This window comes from Synchiropus splendidus, chromosome 14, assembly GCF_027744825.2.
Source record: "Synchiropus splendidus isolate RoL2022-P1 chromosome 14, RoL_Sspl_1.0, whole genome shotgun sequence".
In the NCBI taxonomy this organism is placed as follows: domain Eukaryota; kingdom Metazoa; phylum Chordata; class Actinopteri; order Syngnathiformes; family Callionymidae; genus Synchiropus; species Synchiropus splendidus.
Window position 1 is genome coordinate 11,711,966 of NC_071347.1, and position 21,422 is coordinate 11,733,387.

Consider the following 21,422-nt stretch of genomic DNA (forward strand, 5'->3'; position numbering starts at 1 on the left):
GATTTAAATTTGGTTTTAACTGAAAAAACAGAACCCTCCAATTTTGACCACAGTCATTTACAACAGAATGGTTCCTCTCACTCTCAGAAATGTGCAAGAGAGGCAAGGGGGGTGAGGCAGCGACTATGGTATCACACCAGAGTGGGTACCATTAACACCATAGTAAAAGGACAGTCCAATTCATTCGGTTTGATGACTTTTTTTTCCACCCCGTCCCTAGTCAACGTGTCTCCTACATTCCATGCAGTGTGTTTGGCATTCATGCACCTTCTGAACAAGTACAGCACGTACTCATGTGCATAATTTACGTCACATAGAATGTGTCACGATGCAAGGCCAACAATAATACAACAAGACAGTCAAATACATGGCCATACATTATGTCACCCAAAAAGACAATTTTGTCCCAGTGTTGCAAGAGGAAGAGACAGAAATGCGCTTGGAAACATATTAGAATACCATGGGCTTCTAGTGGTTAAATACTGAATAAGAATAAACAATGCAACAAAATGCAAGTACCTTGTGATGGCTGCCTGCCTCTCAGCCAAAGCAGCCACAAGGATGAATTCAAAAAATCCCCATCTCTTACCTACAAAAAGTGCAAAAACGTAAGTTCAGAGTAACTGAATGGAGCAGCTTGTGCAGTGCTCATTGGGGACAAATGCATTCCCTTTATAGGAATGTCTGACTTTATATCCTGCCATGTGTTCTTTGACTGTGTTTAAATCAAGACGTAAGAGCACCCTGGGTGTCTGATATCATCACTACCCTTCCTCTTCAAATGGGTCATTTGTAAATCCAGTCCGAGCATATGTGCATCACAGTCTCCTGCTATGTTCACAATTTGCTAATCAGATCACATTTCAGACAAAAAAAAGACATTAATCTGGTTTTGCCTTTTTTTAAACTGCTCGCCGAATGCATCACCCCACTATTGCAGACAGATTAAATTTATCTATCAGTCTTAAAGCTATATAGCAGCAGCAAATCTGCTCTCCTCATATCCTTGACGCGTAATGTCCCTGGGACACAGGGGCACATCGTAAATCCGCGCATGATAAATAACTCATCGGCGCTGCTTGAGAATATGCATGTGTCAAAACTACTAAACACATGGCTGGCTCTGATGCCCACCTTCATTGTTCAGAGAGAGGCTTAATCAAACATCTCCCGTAAACTGCAGTCAAGTGAGAGCACCACCCTCTGATGATAGATGTTGCTGCTTGTCGTCTGCCTATGTGGCGGGGCAGGGCTTGTCAGCAGACAGAGATAGCCACGCTTCTAGTTAAATGTCATCACATAGTGGTAATCCTCTTATGTCCCGTAGAATAGATGATCTCCAGACAATGAGAGCCTTAACCAAAAAATATATAAATAATACTTTATCCCCTTAACTCTCAGTTTTGCCTTGCTGCTAGAAGCATCAATGGACACGGTGCAAAGTGCTCCAGGGGACGTGCAAACATATCCGACCCCTTTAACATAATCTCCCGCTCCGTCCCAGACTGTTTAAATCGCTTAAAGGTGCTCGAAAGAGCCAGACAGAACAACGGGTCAGGGCTCGCGATCCAGTGTGTAATCCACCACTCTGCGTGTAACACTAGCAGCATCGCAGGGGCATGCAAACAAGCCAAACATGAGCAGAGACGATACTAGTTATTCCAGAGTTCTCACACAGATTTGAGATTGTCTCTGAAAATGAGTGATGGCTCCAGAAGCTTGACATGTGACGGCAGTGAAGCTGCGCCACTGACCTTTATATGATGATGACGTTTCGCTTGTATAACACGATATCAGCAAGATGTCTGAGAAGAGTCTCCCCATCAGTAGAGGTCGGATGTTAGTATTACAGGATCGACAACATAGAGAGATGCTTACACAAGCACTTATGCTTGAACACTCAGCTTTACAAACACGAGGCCAACAGCTCTGTCTCATGACTGGTTCAATTATCCACATCCTCCATGTCAACCTTTTTGAAATGAATGGCAACTGTGAGCAATTTTAATTCAAAAGTAACAGTAACTTATTTACTCTTGTAAGAAAGTGAATTACAGGAATATCACTGTTTTCAAAACATGGAGGCAAAGCTTTTATGGTTATACCTGTGAATGCTATAACCATGTCTTTTTTTTTTACAGGTACAAAAAACGTCTCAGTTCTGAGACGCCTCTCAGAGGGCAATAGGGAGCAACTTGGAACACAATATATATACGTATATATATATAAATACAACATTGTCTATCTATTGGTTGTTCTTCCGCCGACATTGTTCTTGGTGTTAACTCATTTATGGTCACTTCTAATCTGATAAAGAACCCAATATATGCCGATAGCATGTAGCTAATATTATTTACTGCCTCATTCGTAATTTCATGAAATATGGAAAAATGGTTCAGTGGTACTAACTATGCTCCTTGTGTGATGATCCATCATATTTATTGATACACAATTGAAGATCTTGAAGTCATACATCAAATACAGTGTTTTTTTAATCTATTTTCCATATTATGCTGTTTTTTATCGTTGTATTCAGATTATTATTTACAACAAAAACAACAATATCAGCATAATAATAATAATAATAATAATAATAATAATAATAATAATAATAATAATAATAATAATAATAATAATAATAATAATAATAATAATAATAATAATACCTGTGGTGTAAATAAATATACCCCAGGATACCATACTTTTGGGGATACTTTTTGGGGTTTGAGAAGACCACGGCCACAGACTGAAGCTTCTGCTTGAGAATGTGCCAGACTGTATCAAACCTAATAACTAACAAGTCTGGCTTTATTTTGCCACAGATTTGTGAGGCAAAGTGGTGACACTGATCTCTTATGATCCTCAGCATTAGTACTGATATTCACCAGCATCACCAACAACAGCCCATCTGTCCATCTCCACAGGCTGCATTCAGTCCACTGGGACTCAGTGTATGATCACATTAAATCTGCGGCGCCCCCCGTCGACTCCAGCACAAATATATTCCATGCTAGATAGAGATTAAAGTAAACATAGAACTGCATAATCCATCAGTTGAAGAACTCCAGCATCTCACATCGCACCAGTATAAATAAATGTGAAGGATTATTTGAGTTTTCAGTCAACGTATCACATTACCAAAACAACAATGACACAGTGGAAGTGTTTAAAACAGCATTATGATTCACTATAACGTTAAGGTCAGCAAACCATAACGTGTCAAGTATCAAGCAACAGCAATAGTGAGTTGGCTATAATTGACTCCAAACTGGATCAACAGCAAACACACATGCATTTCTTTATTCCTCACACTATCAGGACTGAGAAGCAGCGCCAAGAAAATAAATAAAACGCCGTGGATCATTGGAAGCTGAAACATTAATCCTTACTTACACTCCCAGCCATGCACATTAAACACCTCTCTGCTCCACATGCGCTCTGTCACACGCAGAGATTGGGGGCACACACACACACACACACAGCCCTGGCAGCACGGGCTCTGAATCCACTGCCCTATCGCTTCGCCATGGCGACACGCAAATCTGGTGAGACAGTATGCAGAATCATATAACCCCTTCACCTCTGTATCTCACCATCTCTGTCTGACACATGTACGAATTCAGGGGAAGAACACACACAGATGCACACACCAGCAAGGCTCTCGGCTAAACGCGAACTCACTTAAAAGCCAGTATCAATGAGTACATGAATAATAAAGTAGAATAAATCTGCGGTTGCAATAAAGAGCAGGAGCCCAACTGACATACGGATGGAGTGAAAACAGGCTGCAGCATGTGCATTTAAGAGATGTAAGGTTTTAATTGAATTTCTCGGGACTGTTGCATTTTCTCAAAGTGCCAACAGTGCTTTTATCTGCTGCGTGAGCTGATGTTAAACAAATTGTTTCTAATTAGATTCTCCTTGTAAATTCCTTCTCCCTCCGACTGGAAAAGTGTTGAGCATCAAATGAGATTTTCTCAGCAGCACAGTTGGAAACGGCAAGATGGCGTATTGAAAGGAACCATGTTTTTGTTCCGAGTGAGAGCAGAGTGCTGTTGCTAATCCTCCCACATGACACTAATATGCTTTTAAAGAGCCAATAATACTGAGTAATTCAGCATCATAATCAGGTTTTTCATCTCAAAATAACAACGACATAATGCTTGAGCAGTGCACCAAGGCATGACCGTCACTTCAGTCGGTGACCTTAATGGGGAATCATTTGAATGTATTGTGTCATGGCGGACTTTTGGCGGATTTCCAATCTGCAAACCGTGTCTTGCTTGGGCAAAAACACTAATACGCACTAATCAAAACCAATCTCAGTCGCTTCACTACACAACAATAGCAACAGCAGTAAATAAACATTCAAGAGTCAGAGCAATCATGTATTCATCTCTAAGGGCTTTTGTGAAACAGCTGGTGGTGGTATTGAACGCAGAGCCTTTGTAAGCCACAGTACATTTGTTTACCAAGCTGTTTGTGGCAAGGAGAATCTCACTTTCAATTGATTCAGGTGTGTGTTAGTAAGTAGCGGTGTAGCAGAATACGCACTTGGAGCAGACTGATTCGGCACAGGGCCTTCTACACACCTGGTACATGGACCGATCATAATACACACGGAACTGAATGGCTATTATAAGTGCGCACCTCAGGTCCGCAAACGGACAAACACAACAGCCACTATGGCATTACACAGGAGAGTGATGTCACCGCAACCGGCGCTGAGGGACACGTGATAAAGTAAATAAAATAACTCAAAGAACCTCACAGCTGATCCCACTTCCATGACTTGTGCAAGGATATGTTTCAAATGGTGAAGTGCCCCATTCTATGATACGGTAAGTTGTTTTGAATTTGAGTTTAGGTCCCAGCATTATATAATCTAACTACAAAGTGCCACCAAGTTCCTCATTTGAAGTTTCTCTTACTCATTAAAATGTTTTCTTGTTTTGCTTTTTTATATGATTGCAACTGCCTCAATGTCAGCCCAGACACATTCCACAGACGAACACTGGAGGGAAGGAAGTGAGCTGGCTCATTTGTTCCCAGAAGCACCAACGTGCATATCGTCCATCCTTATTCCACTTTCGACAGGCTGTTGTCATAGCAATCGAATAGCATTAAAGGAGACAACGCATGTATAAACTTCCAGAATATTGAAATTGTTGCGGATGGAAGGGAATTCAATGACAGATTGCATTGCTGGTCATCGGAGGAGTACAGAGTGTCTTGGGTTCCAAGTCGATGGTGAATGAAGCATTATGATAAAATCAGCCTCCGACAATTAAAAAAAGCCGACTATTATGTTCAGTTTAGAATCTTATGTTCATAATTTTGACTCCCTTTTATCACACTGACTAATGCTTGCGTGAAGTTATTACCAGCCATTTTGCAGGGAGACCTACGAAAGCAACAGTTATTTTTAGAAAGACCTTAATGTCCAAACACAATGAGGATCTTTTCAGACACTTCCTAGGTGAAGCAGACAGAGATTAAAGGATACCGTCAGTCCCATAGTCTTTATTGTGCTGTATTTTTATCCCATCTCTGCTTATGGAAATTTCCACTCTAGGAGATACAAACATAATGTATTCACGTACATCACAGTATTCAATTATTCCGCTTGCAGCTTTGCCACAAACAAGAATATCAATACCCCATTCGCGAATCTCTAGGTTCTGTATGTTTTATTCAACTTACAAGGAAATAACCTTGTGGTTTTTTGACGCGGAACCACAGTGAGACTCTATTTCCTCATATTTTATCATTATTTTTAAATAACTTCATAATTCGATTAGAGTGATGCGAGGTGTTAATACGTGTTATTTCAGAGGAGATATGTAAATGCAAGCTGCATGTGATTTCCAGCCCCCCCACCCACATAATGAGATGAAATGATATCACCAAACCACATATTCAGTGAGGATGATCGAATGAACTTACAGGCACATACATCATAGAAAATTGGGGGTAAATTGCATGCGAAAAGGACATAGGGACAAATACGATTAAATGGGAATTGGACTGGGAGACAGTTTCTCAGGGAGTTGCTCCCTATAGATGTAAAATGCGATTCCCCTTTGATAATAATAAATAACGTTGGTGTAATTTTGAATGAAAATTTTCCTTTGATTGAAATTCATTCCTAAAAAACGCATCATGGCATTTTGGAAAGGAGCCGTCATGTAAAACACATTTGTTGTGCAGCTAATATTTCATGTCTCAATCTTAGATAGCTAGGACAACTTACTATGTAGTAGACATCAACTTCTGAATAACTTTTCCAGCTTTAATGAAGACGGTGGAGTTACACTTGATTTGTTTGAGTCTACAGATATTAATCCTTTCTGGAATTCCTGCAGAGCCAGATCGCTCGAATCCACTCGGTGGAAGATGGAGACGCTGTGTTCTGCTTCTTAATTCATGTGCGTCATGAAGTCTTTCCTTTGTTTGCTCCAGTCCCTGGTGTCAACTGCATGTCAAGTCTAGTGACGTGATTTCTGTCAGGACTTTCCATTCCATTACTGAGCAGGCTTCCCTCCATCCCCACCGGTGGCTCGGCCATTAACTGTGCAGAGCATTTAATTTAGTCTACAAATAGTGCTGATGTCAAGCTGAGCAGTTTTGGAGCAGCATTTAAATGTCAACCTGTGGATGTTGGTTATTTGCTCCTGCCACTGCTTTTGTGCTTGAAGCATCAGGGTTCTAAATTCACTTTTTCCCTGTGTGTCCTACAAGTGTTCTGAAATCTGCTTAATACTGACCCAGATATAGGAAACTGTGTCCCAAGCTTGAGTTCTTCTCCTGTTCTATACTATACTTAACAGTAGGTCAACATGAAAGACATATTATTTCTATTTTTAAATTCAATATCCAAATAATTTCATCCAGCAACGGTGACTAAAATTGGAATTTGTTGTGTGGCGGTCGTAGGGATGGGAATAGTCAAGATTTTAATGATTCCGATTCTGTTAACGCTTCAGTGCCTTAGTGATTCTCTCATTGATTCTCAATGGGGAAAAAAAAGAAGAGAAAGAGGTCAAGTAATATAAATAGATTTGGGTATTTAGATTTTTATGGTTGATGGTTTTAGATTTTAGCAATTCCATTTCCAATACTGCTGACTGAAACTGATGCAGAGCAATTGTTAGTTTTTAAAGAGGCAAATCCGAATAAAAAAAAAAAAAAAAGGAAATGAACCCTATGATTCCTGAACCATGAAACAGTTGACAGAGAGGTACAGTTCTTTTAAACGGTGGTATTTATTGGTGCATGTGAACAATTTAAAACATCAATCTACATATATGTATATGCTCATTATATACATCTGCTCATTGTGCATAAAAGGTCTTAATTTATCATTTTAGATGTCCACATGAACACGATGTGGACATCGATGTTCGGCTATGGTTGTTGTTTATTGGTGCAAAAGAACCACGGATGCTTCCCCAAGCTAACATTTACATTTATAAAGAATTACATGGAATCTGACAATTTTTAACCGGTTCTGAATAGGATCGATGGCCATCCCTAGTGGCAGGCTTCCTGGGAGTGTCCAGGGCAAATAAAGCAAAAAATACTCTAAATTCTGCAAAACTCTGGTAACTTTTAGGGAAATAAAAGAAGGAAAAAACCTAACTACAAGACCAAATTTTTTTATCTGCCATTCTAACCGACGGCAAGCACGAATATCCATAGACTAATAAGCGGATACAGTAGATAGCAATTTTATTTACCTATAAGTAGCATTATCTAGTCATTGTTCCATTGTTCATTATTATCCATAGTTTTATTCAGGTGAAGTTTAAGTTAAACTGTATTAATTTAACTTTTGATATATATTTAACAATAATTCCATTTTCATCAAGTCTCATTGCCCACTATTGGTTGCCCAGGCTGGGACCAAATCCCGGGCTGAGGATCGTGGTAGTGAGGTAGGTAGTGCTGTTTCATCTCTATAAATGACCATTCAGTCACTACAATACCCTGTAACGTGGGAGAGTTAAGGCTAGGAACTGCACAAACTCTACCCCTCAGGATAAAGCCAGCGCAGATCAGTGGAGATACACAGGTGGTATCTTGCACAAAGGCACTCCAGAAGTTCAGATCCCCTTTAAACTTGACAGACTGACAACGTCCACATCGAAGAAACTCAAATGAAGGTTGAAAGAGTATTGAAAAGTCAAACCAAGAACACTTTCTTTCCTGAACATCTCGACATAAATCATTTATTGATTCTTGTCCAACGTTTTAAAAAGATTACTTGCAGTAAGCAGGAGATGGGATTCTTCTGAGAAATATGTGTTTAGACCAGTCAGATAAATGGTCTAGCCGTCTTTTCAAACACAAGGCCGAAGAGCAGTTTAATTCCATCCTCATTATTGAGGTGTGCAATGTGTGATGGGAGCTTGGGTCTCTACGTCACCCTCCGGATTAATATCCAGTACCCACCTGGGACAGATCAATAGTCTGTACTTTATATTGTACCACTGCTGCTGTCCAGATCTTCCCTTTCAATTCAGTAGATGAATGGAATTCAGGTGTGTAAACAGCGTTTCAGGTATGGCAGCTCTTCCGTAATGAGCCCAGTTCCATCGAAAAAAAAAAAAAAAAAAACAAATTTGCAGTTTCTGCGAAACTCATATGCTAAGTAGGAAATAAAACTGACCACCTCAAACCTTTTAACACACGCACCAATGAGACATTTAGTTTTATTTGGTGTGTTAGTAATAAGGAAACACAAAGTAAGCAAAGGCACAGTGACAGAAAATCCAGTCTGGGAACCTGAAGGCATGTTCCTGCATGAGCTCCTCACGTCTCACACATGGGAGACACATTTAAAGAACAAAAAAAAAAAAAAAAAGTGTGAGCTGATTTAACACCACAAGCTGTCAAGAGTAGCTTCATAAACTTGAGCTGAATCGGAAATTTCACATAGTGCACGGCTTGTGGCTTTCTATTTTGGAATCAAGTGGTGAGCACACACGATACATTGCTGAGAGCATTTTGTTTGGAACACTGCAACGCAGGCAGGCAACTAATAATTCAAAAGTCTTACGGCAAAATGAAGCTTTAATGTCTTAGGCAGATGTGACAGTGGTTAAGCGCCGCATCTATCCTGCCTATATGATGTGTAAATCAAAAATAGTTCGATATGCATCACCTCAATCACGTTTGCATGGAGGATATGTTGCACCCCTAACAGTAAAGATGGCAACCATTGAATTGATGGATGTGATGAAGGAAGACATGAAGAGGATCGGTGCGACCAGGGAGGATGCACATGATCGGTCAAGGTCAGACAGGCTGGTTTGCTCAGCTGTCATAAAGATGGCAAACGAACAAGAAACACAGGAGCATGAGCCTGTAAGCCAAATTAATAAATATGTAAAAATAACAAATAAAAAAAGTTGCGCTTTTTCCACCCTTGAGTCAAGAATTGAAAAAATTAAAATGAAATTAAATCAACAATCAGAATCAGAATTAGTAGGCGTGTTATCATCCTATCAAAATTACAAAAAAAAAAAGAAAAGAAAAGTAAAAAGACTAACAAGTTTCAATTAAATATCAGGATGCTGGAGTTAAAGAATGTCTCTGCCACCTGCAATTGAGCTCATTCGAATTTGACAACTCCTTGTGTCAATTACATTTTAAATAAATAAATAAATAATAATAATAACAATAATAATAGTAATTGAAAAAAATGTAGATAAAAAATAAGAATGAAAAAAAAAACCCACCACTGGTGGATCTAAGTGGCTTTGTGGAGGTCTGGGTTCCAAGCGTTTTTCTCTTTAACATTCTCATTACAGCACACACAAACATTTTTGTTCTTGTTTATCACATAATGGGCAATGGTTAACACTGCTGCTAGTTCAGGGTTTGAATCTCGCCACCTCTAGGTGTGCGTGTGTGTGAATGGTGTGTGTGTGGCCTGTGATGGACTGGCGATCTGCCCAGGGTGTATTCCTGCCTCTCACCCAATGACCGCTTGGTTAGGCTCCAGCAGTAAGAACCAAGTGCTGAGACAGAACTAAGCACTGGTTAACTGAAGATGTGTGCAGGCATATCGCATTATAAAAATGGCTAGGAAGTGCATGAATGTGGGTATTGTGTGGCTTATTTTCATGGTGAACCTTTGCTGGAACACTCATACCTTGTTTTTCCATTAATTTAAAAACGTACGTCATTAATTTGTGCTTTTTGGTAGCAATATAAAGAGTCTCTGTCAGGTATCACGCATTACAACTAATGTTGTTAGGCTGTTTAGTTGCACATTCCAGCTGATGTAGATCAGAGCTTGTTTTTGTTTGCGCCAGACTTAGTTCACTCACTCACTCCAATAATTTACTCAAGCCATTTAAAGAAAATCTAGTTAATGTCATTGAAGTTTGTCTGCTTTTTTTCCTGCTTAATTCGCATTCGGTAACTATTTTGGAGAACAACATCTAAAATGACAGTATGAAAACCAGGAGAAAACCAGGAGAAAAGTGTCTGTAGAACTGTAGAAACACAGGTTTCGAACTTCTCCTGTTCTGACCAGCAACGCTCTATCTTCAGATTTTTTTCCTTGTCTATATTCACATACAGAAATAGTAATCCAAAATTGATACCAACATGGTTCACCAAACAATTATTACAATGTAGCTCTGAAAAGTCCTTAAATTACGTATCATGTACGACCAATGTTGACCAGAGGGTCTCGTCACTCATAGCACGGATAGAGAGTAGGTGCAGTGTGGAGGACATGTGGAAAGGATGCCTTCCTCTATAGGTATTCCAAGGAGCTAGCAGGAGATCCATGAGTGGCAGACAGGAAACTTTGGAGCATTTGTGAACCATGGAATTTCTCAACAAAAAAATAATAAACATCAGTGATTAAACGAATCCCTAGGATCCACAGAAAAGAACCGATGTTAGCTTACTGAAGTCTTCCGCTGGCTGCACGGCTGATGGCCTCAAGTCTAGCCAATGGCAGTGCCTGATCCACGCATGCCATGCTGCATCGCTGACATCCTAAAAGTGACATGATGGGGTTTCCGCTACATGTTAGCAAATGTGGCGCAACGCTTAAATGAGAGCCATCACAACATCAGAATAAAGACCTCTTCTTAAAGATGAACTCTTACGTGATCTCACTATTGAAATATAGTGGAAATATCAAAATGGAGCACGTCATGGAGGTGAACTAGAACATGACGATATTCAGTGTGTTTTTCATGGAAAAATCCGGAAGTCAACATCATAATAATTGAAGTCCCTTGCTCACAGAGCTCAAGGCCACTTCATTTGGTATGTGACGCCATAGAGAGAGAGCTATTCATCCTGGAGTCTGTGAACACATTCAGCACATCCCCACAATGTAGATGTCATAAATGACTTTCAACTTTGCAACTTTCACATTACTTTCCACTGCAGGTCAAAAATGGATTTGACCTGCTCTTCAACCTCAAAATCTTAGGCAAACAAAAGACTACCCACAGATGTTATATTCAACTGTTCTTGGACCTTATTTCCTGATGACTTTATCTCATAGCATCGTGCTGCTGTTTTGGACTCAATTGCTTGTGCTCCCGAGCCTTTACTCATGATAGTTATTCCAGCACTTGTATAATGGACATGTGCCGAGTCTGTCGAAGAGTACCGTTAGACAGGCCATTTAGTCATTAGCTCGGGAACAGATAGGAGAAAAAAACAAACACAAAAGGGGCCCTGTGTGTCCATTATTAGCACTTTACAAGTTTGCGCGTCTCTCGCACTTTGCGGTAAGAGTCATTAAACATTCAAACTGAAGCCACAAGGAAACCCATCAGCGTGTTAAAATATGTGGTGGGAACAGATTTAGAAGATTTGGAGTAATGGAATAATTACTGTGAAAGAGCACGGCTTCTCCGAGTCATGCAGGCCGACTTGTGAGGTGAGCCCATGTTTGCGTGAGAGTTCTCACTCATTAGGTAAGTTAAAGGTCTCTAATGATCAAGCGTTTTGATTATGATGATTTTGTTTTGTATCCCCACCAGTCAGCAAACAATCTCCATCAACAGAATATGTTCTGAGCAGCATTAAGAGCAAACATGTTGCAAAGTTTTATTACTATTACTCTTTGTTTGGAGGACCGTTAGCAATGAAATATGAAAAGATCATGTTAGATAAATACCACTTTTCTCTCACACAACGCTCAGGATGACAACAGTCACACAACTAAATGTAGTAAAACAAAGGTAACACTTAGAGAAATAGAATATTTTGATTTGTTAATGACAACCTGAAAAGAAGAAGACAGCAGACACTTTAAAATGCCCAAACGCTCCGCCTCTGAACCTTCGTTCTTTTCGCCCACTGCCAGACTCACTGAGCACCCCATAGGTCAGGCCCAGTAGAAAGCATCCAGGACTCACTTCAACCTTAAACTCCAGAGCCATCCGACTTTCCCATTGTCTGCCAGGCTGCTTGCTTTTCTCCCACTGAGCTGACGCTATTGTTCGATGCCCCAAAGACCCGTTTGTTTTCTTGCCTAATTAACTGTGTTGACATCTGGACAGCAAAATATTTCAACACAAGACAAAGTACAGACTGGAAACGCTCATGAACACTTGATAAATGTCTGAAAAGATTTGTGTCTTTGTTTGTGAAGTGTTCTGTCTCCCCCATTCCCTATTGTAACCATGTTTTACAAAGAAGTACCAAACATTGTATTTGTCTCTGAAAAAACACTCTTTGTCCTGCTCAACAAATATCCAGCCCTATTATTTATTACAAGCAGTAATCTGTGTTTTGCCATAATATTGTAGGCATTGTATCAAGATGGTAGCAGTTATTCTCACCCCTCCATTGTTCCTTTGTCAGACAAACACTCACATACAAGTGCACGAGGTATCTCCAAACATGTCATCTGGATTGCGTCCATCATTGGTGTGTAATTGTGTTGTCACTGAGGTGTGGAGAGAGTCAGGGGTGCTTGGACAGACAGGCATGTGTGAAGACGGGCGTCTGTGAGTGAGTGGGTGGTCCTGGAGGTGAAAAGGGCAACTGTGTCAATTGTCTTCGCCCACAAGATGATCAGTTTGTTTGAATCAACAGACCACATGCTGGGCGACACTGAGTCACAGGGAAAGAGAAGTGTCACATGGAACTGCTTTTCGCCGAACATGACCCCTGCCCCTCATACTTTACACCCGCCACAATCGCAGAGAGCATGCTTGAGTCATCATCAAGGTGCTTGACTGTGATTACAGGACTCTTTAAACACTCCTCAAGTTCATTCCGGGGCCATGTATTCAACTGTTGTTGGCACAAAATGATCCCCTAAGTCACATTGGAACAGACATCAGAACCTGGTCTGACAAAACAACAAGAAAAACGAATACATTTTTAACTAACATACAGGGGAAAATACACATTAAATCAGATTTCTAAATTCAGTAGTTTATCGAAGGTCCAAGTGACTATCTCGTGTAGACAAACGTGTGAAGGGTAGAGTCTGTCCCTAAAAGGGGACACCTCTCCACTGTGATTGTGTTCTCAGATTTATTTCTGCCCATCATGAGGTACATCTATGAGGTAACACACTTGTGGCTCACTAGATCTATTTCAAAAGTCATATTCCATGCGCTCAGCTCCTTTCCATCGACCTCACAGACGCCCTGCGCGCTCTCCAAGAGGGATTTGTGATCTCAGATCAGTGTGGCTGAAATGCCCTTCTCAGTACACAGACAGATGATACAGCCTGCTCTTTGGCTCCAGTCAGAACGGCAACAGATCAATACTTGAGCCGGCTGCCTGTCAGCAGTCGTGGCCGGTCAGGACCCACACATACACACTAACTGGCACGTGCGAGCATCAAAGCTCATCCTGGCCAGTTGCCGTTCACCGGAACTGGACTTGAATGTGGGGGGGACTCGGCAGGAGGGGGGATTCCATGAATGGTTCCCAACCAGAAGGAATGGCGAGCTTGGAGGGTGACGCATCTGTGGTTTGTTCATCTTGACTTCACTCGTTGCCTAATTTAAGCTTGCGATGGAAACACCGACGGAACAGGTTGAAGAAACAATCAAGAGTTTGGGTTATCAGCAGGGTGTATTTGTGTGGCATGTGTGTGGTCAGTTGAAATTGACAGTTCACTATGCTGAAGGACTATTTAACCCCTGGAAAGTCTTCAGTAATTTGCCAGTAATCAATATCCAACTGTTGCCGTGACATTTGACATGCTCTCCTGCCCTGTTCAGTTGCAACCTCGAGCATAACCGCAAGCTATGGAATCAATTTTCAAAGGCATATTACCTGTCTAAGTCAGATCTGTTACACACTTTAAAGAGCCACTCTGACATCGTCCACCCCCTAGAATCACCACTGAGTAAATATTACAGACAAGTACAGTTAAGTGTGGTGATGCCGTGATGATAAAAAACAATATCAGATTCTGAAAGCTGCAAAAAAGTTGATCGCTGGCAGGAATCTCTCCTGCATGGAGATACTGACATCTCTCAGTACATCCATTGCTCCTTTTCCGACAGTAATTTACCCTCACGCTGGATTCATTTTAGACTCGTGATGTAACACGGAAGTAATGCCCAAGACAGTTTGAGTTGCCATCACCGACAGGAGAATGACGATTTGTGCTGTATGATGACAGAATCCAAACTAGCTCAAAGGAGCTTATTTCAACAGATATTTTTATGTTTTACAGCGCTAACAACATGTTTGCAAGGCAATACATTTATTTAAGGGTCCAAGGTGGAGTCTTTCATCCAAGAGTGACGGTGGTGTGCAAAGGCACGTTACTGAACGCAAAAGCACAGCAACTATGTCTCAGCTATTCAACCGATCAGCCTTCAATTGTTGCTGTATTTTGTGTTTGGGTCCAGGAATCTTAATCTCCATCACTGGCTTCTGTGAATACCAATGTGTCTGAGAGCCCAGTTTAATCACTTACAGTCAACTTACTTTAGCTATAACTGCAACCACTTGGTTTAATGAGATGAAATTAAGTCATGCACGTAGCTATTGGTTCGGGATTTACATTTAAGAACCTCTTAAAGTAAATATGTTCTAAATAAGATAACTGGGAGTTGAAAACAGAATTAAGATTTGTTGAGCTGTGGAAATAAACTCATTAGAAAACGTCACTCGACCTTTACTTTGTGTTTGTTTGCGGTTTAATAGAAGAATCTGGTTGTTTGTTCATAAAGTTTGTACTTTTTCTCCAATAATTTAAGCACACAGACAGATTTTTTTTTTTTTCCCTAACATCAGTACACCTTTGCGACCCGGCAACGGATAAGCGGACGACGATGGACGGATGGATGGATAGTACACCTTCCCAATTCTTCCTTCAACACACATTTATTTTTTCTTTGACTAAAAGTAAGATATATTTTTTGGGTTCAGATAGTCGCCAATACAAACTTTTAAATGCAGAACTGACTGATAAATTTCATGGTCAATATAGTGTATGCCTTACATTAAGTAGACGAACAAAGGAGATATGCATCCTGTCCTCAGTGACACCTCCTGCCTCGAGTTTGATGCTTTAGATATCGGGAAAGTACTGCTGTCTTGTAGTGATGGGTTGATGAGGTTTCATGAGACAGTGTCCTCATTTTCAGAGCTCAGTTTATGGCGCTGCTTGGACTGGAAGTGGGCTGAAGGTGCGGTAAAGGTGGTCACATTGGTGAGGTAAAGCTGGGTGGCGGCGGGTTTGTGATGGGTTGGAGGTGACCTTAAGGTGGGTTGAAGGTAGGAGTGGCCACATGGGCCCCATGTGGGATACACGCAGGATCCAGTGTCAAAACGTAACCTAAACAATCAAAATCGACTTAAATCGTAAGGTTCTTAACAATACCCTGCCCTAACATATTGTTTTTGCGATTAATATTCCGACAGACTTTATATGCACCAGGGTCATTAGAAACCCAGCAACACGTTTATATCGAGCCAATCCAAACTTCTGCTCGCTCTAAAACAAAACGACTTGTTGCTGTCAAACAGTGACGCTTTGAAAATACACAACAATGCCTGTGTGCAGGCTCACTCCAGCGTGTATTGACTGACTTATGCAAATAAACAACATCCGTCAGGGAGTTGATACTGTTGAGGAGAGGCAAATATGTTTATACAGCACAGCAACACAAAGCGCTCTACATGTTAACAGACGACGGTCTGAACGGAACAATGAGGCGCCGTAAATACGATCACACGTTGGAGCCGCTTCATCTTCGGTTGCGCCGCTAACCCTAGCTACATGCATAAGAATGCGAGATGTATAAATAATGCAACTGCATATTTTGACTTTGAAAATAACCACCCTCTGACACGCCACACACACACACTCCTCGTGCTCTCAAGCAGGCGGTAATTTATGGTCCCAGGCTGCCTCAGCCAAGTCAATCAATAGCCAATTAAAGACAGGCATATGAAGTCTCCGATGGCCACCAACACATGTGGAATTGGTTGACCGGGGGAATAAATATGTAAATTCTTTATGGACCCCATCACATCAGTCAGTGTCTCTCAGCATGCACAACAGGGGGGGAAATCAACACCCCCCTTGGCTAACATGCCAGAGTGAAGAGTGTGTGAGCTTCCGTCCCTATAGTGGGCTGAGCTGTGGCCATAAGGGGCTGCAATTCACAGCAGTGGGACTGTGGGACTTGTTTGTGTCCTCATCTGCCAGCAGGTAATGAATTCGTCACGTAAATCTGTGCTGTATTAAAGGACAGCAAATGAGTACTGTTTGTTTTCTCTTGTCTGTACATTGAATCTTAAAAACACGAACCACACCGGCCCCACGGACCCATATTTCCTCTGTTCAAGACGTTTAGGCCCCCAAAATACGGTCTCGCAACTGTAAACGTGAGTCATTGGCGTGACGGATAAAAACTTCTCTGACAGAACCGAAATGACAAAAGAAGCTAGCTACCGCCCGTAGCTAGATTTGCAGATGTTTTTCTCATTTCTAAGTTGAGTTAACATGATTTAAGTTTTGTGCGGATAGTGGTTACAAATGCATGAAATGAAGTGCTTGCATATCACAATGGCAGCACATGAGCAAGGAGCTGTCGTCTTTGGAAAGACATTTTTTTTCTCATTACTTATCAAACCCTTGGGAGTAAATAATGTCATAATAGTTTGCAAGACATAAATGTCCATTTGTTGGCACCTAATAGTCACATTTCAAGACGCAAATGACAATCGCCGCTCCATTTTAACTTCACAGACGTGCTGTCCGCAGTTGGCCACAATTTGAGGAAGGCCTATCTACTTAAGCAACAACAGTCTCATGTCAAAACAATAGCTGACAAGAGTTTAGAATGAGAATAAAGCATTCGTACGAAACAGCATATGTCAGGAAACTTGGGAGTAATTATGGGCTGTCACAACTCTCCATCATCCCGAGAAGCCAGTTATCCATGGATCAGTTCATTGATGAGTCATAAACTTTGTTGTCATTCCTGTAATAAGTCAGTAAGTCTAAACTGAGCATTGGGTCAATAATACCTCATTCATGGAATAAACATTTGTAAACATATATATACAGTTGTGCTCGAAATATAGTATTTCACAGAAAGTCAAGATATGTAATGTTCTAAATATTGCACCGTTGACATCTGTCTTTGGAAACTAAAAAAAAAAAGTACTGTGCAAACTTTGCTAGTATCTTAAACTAATATTTTATTGGATGATTTCTGATAACTGCTTTGCTTCTGTGGGGCATGGAGTCCATGATCCCGGGTAAACAGGGCCAAAACCGTAGTACAAAAAACACCCATATCATGATGCTTGCACCACCATGCTTAACTGTCTTCACTGTATAAAGTCCACAAAGTACAACGACTTTCTTTTCAGGCTAGTCAATGTATTCTTTGGCACACTGTAACTGCCTCTTTTCTGTAGGTTATCCCCTCTTTTATCCACTTCGTGATTATAAAACGCTCTTCATCACAACACTGTCTTGAACGACCCATTTTACGCAGTTTTCACAGCCAGCATATGCAATGTCAGTTGGCTTGATCCTTAAATAACAACTGCCTGTTAACACCTGTTTTTGTTTTTTTTTTTTTCACAGAATCTACACCCTGCTAATTGAACTCACCACTGCTACTTTTTTTAACAGACCTCTTTCAGTTAATTAGATGGATGATGTATGGCAACAATTACTAAATATAATTGTAAATAATTGTGTGCAACATTACAAATACGTATGTGCATATGGATTTCATGGAACTACGCTTTAAAATATGTGGGTGTTCTGGCTCTCTCGCTCAAAAAGGTTCCCAACCTCTGGTATAAGGTCACAAAAAAATCTGAACTGTTCAGTTTACATGATTGGATTTGATCACATATTTTTCTATGTTCTTTGTTTCACAACTCAATCATATGCACGCACAGTAAAAGCATAGAACAGTGGTCGGTGCAGAGAAGATGGACAGAGTTATCGGATGCTTCTGTGCATCAGTCGGTATCTTTAAAAAAAAAAACATGTACCATACAAAGTGGTTAAGGGTTCACAGCAAAATACAACATACTTAATGTTTTTTCTCTCTGAATATTTATAAATATAAACCAAATTATACACCAAAACATCATTCTCTTCATCTAAAAAACACTTTGAAGGTTTTGACTGCTGAAAGTCAGAGTATAGAACACACACTCTTTGAAAACTGCCCACCTCTGGTCTAGCAGCAGGAGTTCACCGTCCATTGCTTAAATATGCCCAACACTGGTTCATCCCATGATAGACACATGGAAGATAGACAGCACATGTGCACACAAGTGGATTTCATGCAAGAAGATTGTTCATATTTCTTTTATGTTACATTGTTTTGAACAGGAGAAATCATGTCCTTTTTTTCGGAGCAATGTTAAAGGACCATTTATATTCGGTGTCACGTAGAGATCCAGATACGGACAGAGCCTTCATTAAAAACAGTGGGGGCAGTGAGGCTGTTACTACCCGATATGTAGCTCCAATGAGACACGAAGAAGACACAACAATGGTGTAAATTCTCTGTCCTCCAGTCGGGATATATTTAACGACCTCACCGACCACCACCTTCTCCAATACTGCCTCCCTTTTCCTCTTTTGTAAAGGAGTACATTATCAATACTTCTTCCACAGTCGTCTATTTTCACATAAGTGTTGGTGCAGATTTTTACTTAAAATGCAATCTGCTACAGGGCAAATCAAAATCGCAGAAGTTTAAAAATCTTGAATTTACTTCAAAATGCTGGCAAGGAGGATGTGACCTCACCTTTACGGTGAACACTGCTCATTTGTTGTCTTAAACAGGTAAGAAAGTTTTAGTACAATGCAGATTGGGAAGCAGGGACTTCATTTGTGTTTTTTTTTTTTTCTATCCATCGGCATGCTCTTCATCCTTTCGATTGTTGCCAGGTTGGTCAAAGGTTTCCATTCTTCCCTTGTCTAAACTACTATAACCCTACTACTATAACCACTATGCTCAATCCTCAATCTAAACCCTCAACTTTAGCCCTCAAAACCAAGTGTCAAGGCCTATGTGTGACATAGAAATGGGACACCCCTTAACTGCAGATATGTCCTCAGACTTTGGAGGGCACCATTGCGCAAAAGCAGGATTCGGTAAATCACACTTTGCACAGAAGTGTCGGCTGCTTTCATACTTGACACCATGGACAACAAACACATGATCAAATAAAGGGGAAACATGGGAAACATGGGTCGGAAAGTCAAAATCTTTTGCACCTGGGTTGAGCCGCTACTGTTCAGTGAGCAGCCGACCCGGGTAGTGACGCGCTGAGTTATTGAGTAATCGTGTCACACACCAAAGTTGGGCTTAGGTCACTCTTCGCCACCAAAGCTGAATGTTGCTTTTTTTGCACTATATGCCCGAATAAATTCTGCTACAGGACAGTCTGGGTCTTCTTCAATCCTAAAGTAGGTAGCAGCAAATCTCAAAATTGAGGAAGCTATTTCCCTCGATCTCCCTCCTCGAGACAACCCTTGCACTTTGCGGGAGCGCATATTTTTAAGGTTGAGGACTGAGGTTGAGGATCAAGGAAGGAATTGGAATTCATCCCAAGTCTCCATTGGAAACATTTCAGCTGCTTGCATTTGAACAGAATTTCTAATTTGGAGTTTTTGTTTCATACCGCCAGTCCTGCTATGCTTTGTCATCTCCGAACAGAAGCCATGTATTGAAAAACCTTCCACTTGCTGCCACAAGGTTACATCCTTTAGTTTTCTAAAAACAACAGCATTTGTTTATACAGATCAGATTTTGAAAGCCATAAATTAGTTATCTGCGTCGAATCCAACAGAGATGGTGTATTGTCGCTCTAATTTCCGATAATAACTCTCTTCTTAGTGAGAGAAAGCGTGACACACGAAAGATTGACCTCCTTCACATCAAAACCCCATGAATAATCGGCAGCCATGGAACTTAACACCTCGATACCGGGCCTCTCCGACATTCATCCCCTCACATGTCCATGTCTCTCTCACTCGACATTCCTGCGTCCACCGGCTCTGACACCAGAGGCGCCAACGATGAGACGGACAGTCCGGTCCTGCTTTGATCTCAAGCTTCAGGTTATCTGGCGGCTCGACTAATTTTAGCTGGTCCCCTTGTCGAACAGAGTTATCACTCTGACATGCTGAGATCATTTGTGAAACTACAATTTGCCGTGGATTTTCCATCTTGATGCCACATAATCGACACTCAGAGCCGTCGCGGGCAGGTACCGTGTGAACGGCTACTTGACAGAAAACAGGCAAAGTGAAATGGACAAGGGCCTTTTTTCCATTCATTAACAGCAATCCCCAGGAGATTCGAGGGGGGTGCAATTCTCAAGTCTAATTAGATCTATCAGCCAACAAATTGTGAAGCTGTTTGAAGTTTTTTGTGGCGGAAATGGAGGAGAAAATCTCACCTCTGTCAGGCAGAGTCGTAAATAGGCGGTGAGCACTGACGGCCTGGTGGTCTGCCTGCAAAAGAAAAGTTATTATTGGTTTAATATTCGCATTACATCTGAGGAAACCAAACTTGTTTGAGCTATGATTATTCAATACAACAATGTCAAAGGATCTACGAGTGGAAACGTAACATGTAACCAGCGACCATGTCGTCTTAGATTTGTGTCCCCTGGGAGTGAAAATACATGACCTAACTCTGACCTGTAGACTGCTGTGTGAAAAAAAAGCTGGCTCGCCAGTATGGAAGTCAATTCACATCCCGCACCGTGACAAGAAGTAACCCTTGTACTTAGCAACTTCTCCACCAAAGGGCTCTCATATAATGGCTGCTCAGTTAGACCTGTGGTCAGCCTGATGTTTCATACCCACTGGGACAGGTTTCACACATGGGATACCTTTTGTCCTGGAGAAGCTGGCACCAATCTTTGACAAAGAGAACACAACCCTAAATAAAAACTCTAGGTCA

At 41.0% G+C, this 21,422-nt stretch overlaps 1 protein-coding gene across 3 annotated transcripts in view; it reads right to left on the minus strand.

Moving 5' to 3' along the window:
• The window catches only part of tspan9a (tetraspanin 9a), a 238,323-nt gene that overhangs the window by 162,258 nt on the left and 54,643 nt on the right, over positions 1-21,422 (minus strand). The window contains exon 1 of one of the 3 annotated variants that reach the window (XM_053884523.1): positions 20,914-20,968. The exons of the other annotated variants lie outside the window; for them this stretch is intronic. The gene's annotated coding sequence lies outside the window, so the exon portion shown is untranslated. Of the gene's footprint in view, positions 1-20,913; positions 20,969-21,422 lie in introns of those variants that run through there. 3 annotated transcript variants of the gene reach the window in all.